The 8,412-nt window shown below is 38.5% G+C and overlaps 1 long non-coding RNA gene across 1 annotated transcript; it reads left to right on the forward strand.

The window, feature by feature from the left end:
• Nucleotides 1–413: 413 nt before the first annotated feature.
• LOC102383855 lies at nucleotides 414–8,112 on the forward strand. Its single transcript, XR_323307.2, has 3 exons — nucleotides 414–469; nucleotides 7,864–7,941; nucleotides 8,036–8,112. It is a non-coding gene; the product is annotated as an uncharacterized LOC102383855 (long non-coding RNA).
• Nucleotides 8,113–8,412: the final 300 nt, after the last annotated feature.

Below are 8,412 nucleotides of genomic sequence, written 5' to 3' on the forward strand. Positions count from 1 at the left end.
AATTACAAAGAGATTTTCTCTTTTTTAATTCTTGTTATAAATATGTAGTTCAAAACATTTATAAATAACAGAAGGAAAAATATGCCATTTCCTTTTAAAACAAAAAAGAAAGGAAAGAAATAATGTTGCTTTGATATAACTGTTAAAGTTCCACATTTCATAAGATGCAGAAAGATTTGCTTATATAATAGTTTAAAATCCATATTATTTTTGAAACACATGAAAAAAATGTCTTTACGTTTTAATTACGAAGAGGCCTGGTGGTTTCAATTACATATATGGTTCAATTACATAATAGGTAGGGAACTTGATAGAAAATGATCCCTTTGTAATTACTCAAACAGAAGGCTAATGTCCTTATTAACAGCAGAGAAGGCACTAATCCAGAATTGCCTCAAACACATTGCCTGTCTCTGAGCTTTTTAAGCCAGCTCCCCCACACAGAGGTAAAGTAATTACGCTCGATTAGGTAAGGCATCTGGGAATTTTGACAAATGTATGAGATCTGAGTTATGTTGGCAATCCCAAGCACTGTAACTTAAGTATTTTGAGTCAGAGCACAGACCAGCCCTACACAGCTGCACAGAGGCTTAAGTAAGACACATACATGCACTCCCGTGAGTAGCTTCTTTAACATCTGCTGCTGAGTCAGAGCAGCAGAGGTTGAGTACCCAGGACTCCCATCCTAACATAAAATGGCTAGTAATCTGCTATTTGTCAGGGCCAGTAGCTGGTTACTGCTCTCCAAGAGCGAGAGAGGAAATAAGGAAGCAAGTGCTCCTGCCCGTCAGGCAATTTCTTATGACCACAGCTCCATAGTTAACTGAGAGATGTACTGTATGCATGGCAGAAATGTTAAAACATAACAGCACTTTGCATTTTTATACAGTTCTAACTGGTCTAAAATTACGTGCAACATGTTTTAGGTAGGTGCCATATTTATGAAGAAACACAGGCTAAAAAGTAGAAAAAATCTCACTTTATCATGCCTTCCCAGCTTTGTTAGACAAGACCCTTAATCATGTTTCTATAACTGGAGATGTTGATCTTGGTATGAAATAAGGAATGAACTTAATATGACCTTAATAACACTTACATTAGTCATTCTTCATGTGTTTATGTGGCATTAATGAATATAGATGGCTATTCAGCCAAGAATGTGTAACCCAGTGACTAAAATTTCTATTATAGGGCCTGACCCTGTAAATGTCTCTGATGGACATAGTATAATATGAGTAATTCAAAATGATGTCCTACAGCGTAAGTATTATAGCCACCAGTAAGCCACTGTGAAGTTAGATCCTTAAATTGCCTTGTTAAAAACTTATGTTCATTTTGTAGCTGTTAAAATGTAAATGCACTTTCTATTTTTTCATATAAAGATATCATAACTTTAGAATCACATTAAAAAAACTTTAACACTTTAAATAATCAAGTGTAAAAGCTGCAGTTATAGCTAACTCAACCCCTTTTCTCTGGATCAGAGCTTCCATTTATGTGTTTATTATCCTCAGGTGGTGACCAAGTTAGTCTTAATGGTTTCTTGTTTAAATAACTGTTTAAACAGCTGACTATTTTACTTTGGGCTATTTTATAGATCACATCTCTATATATGGCTTAACCATTTTTCTTTGACTTGCTAACTTGTTTGGATTTTTTTAATATTGCATCATATTGTACCTTGTACCGATTAGTGTGCCTTAATAGAAAATATGCTCAGTTTATAAGCAATACAAGAATGTTTTCATCCCTATCAGTCCTGAAAATTCAGTCTGATCTTTGAGCATAGAGGATACTCCTTTTCCTCTCACACATCATCACTAGTAGTAAAAAGTATGAAGGCTAATTAGACCACAGGTACATCAGTCACACCACTGTATTCAAAGTATGCCCTCAGTGAAACTTGTTCATCTTCATTACTTAAATGGTTTTTCATTAGTTTAACAGAGGAGCATTTTCCTTATAGGGCCATAGCCATCTCACTGGGTCATGGAATATTCTGCTTCTTGCTTGCTATTCAAACCCAGGATATTTTCCCCACTGGCTGCTCAATCTGTTGGCTTCAGTAAGAGGGGTGGAGCATGCTCTCTCTCTCTCTCTCTCGCTCTATCTCTGCTCTATTTTGGTTTAAAATTCATAATTTTAAACCAAAATATTCTGCTAAGGCAAATTTGCAGCATTTACAGGCAAGGGTGGTGGCAGCATTTGGTTGGCTTTGTATATTTTGACTAAGAAGAAACTTATTGTGATCATGTTATTTTATTACAATATGCCTAGGATATGAAGTGACCCCTGCTCCTGATACTGTTTAAGGTATTTTTCATTAAATAGTCACTGGATAAAATTCACAGAGAGCATTAGCTATAGAGCCTAGAAACCAGGGCTCCTTCCTTCCCAAGATGATACCAAAGCTTACTGGAACACAGTGCCACTCCCACTTATGTATCCCCTTTCTGGCTCCATGTACTTCCACTCTTGACTGCCCAGTGGCAATAGAAAGGATATTTTCTGCCCCACTTAGCTCGGTGCTTAGGACACTATTTTCAGTAGCAGGAGATAAGAATGCAGGTTTAAGCTTCCTCTGGGGAATGGGGAGGAACTAGGCCAGGGGTGGGTAAAATAGCAGATCTGGCTGGTAGCTGGACTCAGTTCCCCAGCAGCCACTGCCTGTGTTGCTGCAGGTGGTTTCCATGGAGACCCCAGCAACAATGGTGCTGTGACAGCACAGGGCCAGTTTCCATGGAGACCGGCCCCAGCAGCCCTGGCAGGGTGCGCAGCTGAGTGGGGAACTGCTGGGGCTGGGATCTTGCAGTGGTGACAGCGTAGTCCAGAGCTGGGGCAGAGTCAGGATGTGCTGCCTGCATTCCCCTGCCTGGGGTGTGCGGGTAGTGGATTACAGCTTTGCCCCACCTCCAGACCATACTGTCACAGCTGCAAGATCCCAGCCCCAGAGCACCTCCCCACCCAGCCACGTGTCCTGCCATCACTGCTGGGGCCGATCTCCATGGAAACCCAGGCCCCATGCTGTCATGGCACTGCTACTGCTGGGGTCTCCATGGAAACTGGCCACAGCAATGTGGGCAGGGGCTGCTGGGAAATGGAGTAGCTATGGGCTCAATTCTGCCTGTGGGCTGGACTTTGCCCACCCCTGAACTAGACTATTGGTTCTTAACCTCTCTAGATTCAAGACACCCCTCAGAAAATTCCAGCGCTTAATTTTCACTCTTTTTTTTAACACCAGAGAAGAATAACGCGATTTGTATGTTGCAAAGAACTCAGAAAAATCACAACGGGTCAGAATGTTTTTGACACTATGGATTCCTATTTGAAATTTCTGGGCTTATCTTGTGAATCACATGTAGGTGCTTACACACCTGACAGTGTTAATACTGTGTAACATCTTTAAAAGGATCTCATGGCACCCTGGTTGAAAATCATGTTGATCCTAAGTCTCATAGGCAAGTTCCTTAGCCATTAGGCTAAAAGGAGGATGTGCAAGTGAGGCTCCTTCACACCATTAAGAGTTTTGGGTAAAGCTTACATGCTTTTCAAGACAGATTAGGATTGTAAGAATATCTAAATCATATTAGAGCCCTCAATAAAATGTTTCTGAAGGGAAGAAGTTTATGTGGCCAGGATAGCATCCTGTGAAGGGAAGAAGAAATCTTAGTGTTTTGTTGCAGGAATTTCACCATTTTGGTACAGAAGAACCCATGCTGCAGACTCACTTTGTAAAATGATAGGAACTTTATAGAAAACAATTGTGTGAGAGAAAAGAGATTATAGCTATCGGACAGCAATATCAGCTAAGCAGTGACCAGTCTTTCTGAGTATTTAGGTAATAAATTGCTTAAATTATACCAGACCTCATACGTGCAGTATGTTATAAACAAAACATATAGCATTATGTTGGGAATGAATAATTCTCATACTCATTATCCTTTCTGAAAACACATAACACATTTTTATGTTACTGTTCTGAGCTAACTGATTACCTTCTACACATTTTGTTCAATATCTTCATCTGTATTTGTCAAAGTAAACAAGATAATAAAATTCCTCTGATACCTGGAAATGCCATCTGAAAGGCTTCAAATGATTTATCCCTTCATTATCCTATGTATTTAGTTGAACACTGGTGCATTCTTACAGACCTCAAACAGTGTATGTCACTATTTATTTCTGTTTGTTACTGTACCACACTTGCAGAGGGTAACTTGTGTTTGCTTAATGAGAAGATACAGAAATGAGTAGTGTCTAATATCACATATACTTGATAAGATATGTAGATAATCTTAACATTAACCAGTAGCTGCTTTTTTCTTCAAGAGACCAAAGGTCAGAAAACCTCAAAAGATGTCTAAATTAGCAAGTACTAATAATCATTAATTGTTTAGGGGTCAAAGATTTACCCAAACCTAGAAAACCCTTGGGCTACCATAGTTAATGCATTAGTTTCTGTAGCCAGTGGCACACAATGTAACTAGCATCCCATCTGGGCATCTTTGCCTTCCTAGCTGGAATAACCAAATAATCATTTACAGCTAAATTGTCTGAAGCAGCTTTCATTCTGAGCCCCAAAATCTCACCTATAACTGAATAGTGAGATACTTTACTTGTAGCTTTTTTATTTTACTAGCATGTTTTTTGTCTAATATAAACCTTCACTGATAAACTCAGAGAAGGTCTGGGTGTTTCTCTATTTCAAAGAGATTCAATGACCCAGACCTCAAAATTTGGATTTGAATTTGCAATACTTCCTCAGTTTTGATCTACCTCACTATGTTGCAAATCATATTTCATTTTAATCAGATCCAAAGCTAACTCCAAATCTAGTAAATTCACTCTCTGAGTTTAAGCTGGCACAACACACTTCAAGATGTTATTTTTTATTATCTATAGCTTTTGCATTTTCAGTATAATAATGGGTACTTTCTGGTTGCAATAAACATGAAAAAATTTCAACAAGGCACATTCTGAGTCTTGTATGTACATACATGAATCTTACTTGTTCAGGAAAGTTCATGAAAGTTGCATTGTATTTGGCCTTAAAGATTCACAGTAGGTTCACATTAACAGAGAAAATTGCCTGTGATAAATATATTTAAAAGTTCTCCACACTATAAAATCACTTTGAGATTTTTGTACAAATTAATAATGGTTCAGAATTTCTATACAATTTAAGCATCAGTGTAGACTGTAGGTTTGCTTTATACACAATTTTAATTATATTCTGTGAACTACAATTAAAAAGGGGTATGGATTTAGGACAAGTAAATAGGACAAGTTTAACTGAAGACAATACCATCATTTTAAAGAGTGATCCTCCTTCCTGGTGATTGCAAACTCCAGTTATGCCATCTTCAATCTGTACTTAGGACATGTGTACCCCTTGTTCTGAATTAATTCTTCTTGTAATTTATTTTGTTTGAATAGTGATTTTTATTCCAGTTTAAAAGCAGGCATAAGGGCAGGAAAAGGATGTTGACAAGCAGTGATGAATCAAGGAATTTCTATAAAAAGAAAGCTGACCACAGGGTCTTCAAGCAATCACCCAGAAAGTTATGTTCTAGTCCCTGACCTTCCCTCTTGCTCCAAATAGGAAGCAAGTAATGTCAGCTGTATATATTATTCAGGTCTTCTCCTCTCTTTTTTCCTCCTCATTGTGTGTCAACTCGTCAGAGATGGAGAGGCAGATTCAAGTCCCTAACAGGAGGCTGTCATCTCTGAGACACAACTAAGACTAGTTTTTCTCTTCCCATACTTTCCCCCTACATAAGCTACCTCTGCAAAGGGATACAGTTGGACTTCTTGTGTTCACTTATACCTCTGAGGGATGCATGCTACAATTACCATTTGCACCTTCATTTGGACAGAAAAGCTGGGCTTATAGCATCAGACCTGGAATCCTAGGCCATGTGCTCTTGGACAATAACCTAAATTTCCTAAACATTCATTCTATCTTGGATGAATGAAGATATCATGCTCATTGTGTGAAGTGACACTCCTATCGTATTCTGCTCAGAGATGGAAATCATTTGAGTTGGTGTCTACTAAGATACCTGGGCACAAAAATGCAGAGCATTGACATGTTCATCTTATGGTGAAAGTAGAGTGGACAAGCCTGAGCTACGCATACAAGTTCCTTGTACAGTGAATAGAGAGAAGTAATTGCCTAACAATGGGGTTCACAACAGTCACCATGCTGAGTAGGGGAGTAGAGCACATCTACCAGACAGCGTCCCTCAGAACTTGCAGATGCGGGGACACTTTGTGTGTGGATCAAGAATGTGCTCAGGCACTGAGACGCACAATCTAGCCAAGATACCAGTGCTCCAAGGAATGTGCGTTTGCAAATTTTTAGGCACCAAAGCTACTGGGAAAAACTTAGTTGCATATGAACTTTCAGATGCACTTCTAGGCAAGGTATTCATAAAACACTCAGTTGGACTCAGGAACCTACATTTCACTGAAGTTTTATCTTGGGTGCCTACAATCTGCTTTTTTTAATTCAGCTCAGATTTCTCAAAATAGGTTCTAGTAAGATTGTTTATTTAGAAAACATATTCACTAGAACTAATTGATCATCCCTAATGATAGATAGATAGATAGATAGATAGATAGATATACAGAGATCTTGAATCAAAATCTGACTGGCCCCTTGTATTGAAATGATTCCATTAAAATGAACGAACAACTGCAGATTTACACTAGAATGAGTATAATTTGCACTCACATGATTTTTAGTAAAAACCCCATTGGCATGAATAGCTGAAAGCTCTTGTTTATTGAAGAGATCCTTAGAAATTTCACTGACCACTGATCACCTGCACAGAAAAAAGATAGCAAGGTATTAATATACCATTGAGGATAAAGAGATAAAGCTGGGTGTACGTCTTTGCATGGAAAATAGATGCACATATTAGAGTTTAAGAAGTTGGTATTTTGATCCTGTTTCTATCACACATCATTTGGGATCTACAGCAGGACATACTTTATTCCTCAAGTTTACCCTATAATGTTACTACAGATAACAACAAAGCAACAAACCTAAGTGAAATGGTCCTCTCAAGCTTAATTGTAACTATTTGTTTTTCTTGTTGAAGTACTTTGTCCCTAACCTACTTCTCTGTACAAGACAGAAGGGCAAACCTGCTTCTACTCCTGATTTGGAGGTGAGTAGGAGTGATACCAAAGTAGGTCAACGAAATAAATAATAACTCTGTATCCCTCTGCTAGGAGACTAACAATTGACATAACAAGCATGGAACTAAAAATGAAAAAAAAAGGCCTCCATTGAAGAGTATGGGGAAATAATAGACACAAAACAGAACATGAGATATATTGGAAATATACATTTCTCATTCTAAATTATAGGCTCACATATTCTTTAAAAAATAAACGTTAAGGGAAACTGACTCTCTCTCTGTCTTGCATGAAAGTAATCCCACATGGGACATTTTGCATTCCTTTGGCTGCCTGAAATGCTGAGATGTGGATGTTTCAACACTTCCTCTTTTGGGCTGTGATTTAGCTTTGAATAAGAGCTTTTGCTACAGAAAGGAGTAAGGAGTGGAATTTTTACCAGCAGCTGGCTGGGGTGGGTAGTAAATGGGACAGGAAGTCATGGTCTATGTCTCGGAGGAACAGAAAGGAGACGGGCTACACGCTGCCTCTCTTATCTCTGCAAGGAAGTCAGGCAAAGTCAGGATGATATGAATTAGCACTACTGTTTTCTGTCTACAGCTCCACATGCCTTTTTACAAACATGTCACCAACTGATTTGTGCACTGGGAAAATACATAACCATTGCATGTGTTTTTGTCCTCCTGCTCCTTAACTTGAAATTCTCTTTGTATATAGCAAGTGGCAGATTTTGAAGAATGAAGGCAAGAGGAAATGCAAGCTGCTGAAGGCTCTCAAGCTCAGCTGGAGGAATATGTAATAGTCTTTTATTTTTCCTTTAAAATGACACAATATAATTTACACCTTGTTTTACAACTGCAATTTCTTTTTTTTTCCCCCTGAATTTCAGCCAGCCTCACTCACTGAGGTTCTCAGCATGTTGGAAATATTTGAGCTGTGACCTTCAAGGAGCACCTGTACACCACATTTCTAAGCAAAGATAGCAGGTCTGTTTTGTGTGGCTATAATCAATGTCTCCATTCACTAGGGCAAAGTACCAGCTGTTGTGCTACCAGGGGCTTTTTATAGCCACCATACTTTTTTTTTTCAAGATATTTACAACAAGTCTGGAGCTCTCAGATTTCTTTAAGTCCTCTTATGACCATACTTCAGGGTTTGGTAGAGTAGGAAGTTTTCTCTGTAGTTGAAAAGATCCTTTTGCTAATCAGTAGAGGGGACACATACATGAGATTGCTTTTCATACAATTGGCAATCAGTTAATCACAC

The sequence above is a fragment of the Alligator sinensis genome, unplaced genomic scaffold (genome assembly GCF_000455745.1).
Source record: "Alligator sinensis unplaced genomic scaffold, ASM45574v1 scaffold737_1, whole genome shotgun sequence".
Taxonomy (NCBI): domain Eukaryota; kingdom Metazoa; phylum Chordata; order Crocodylia; family Alligatoridae; genus Alligator; species Alligator sinensis.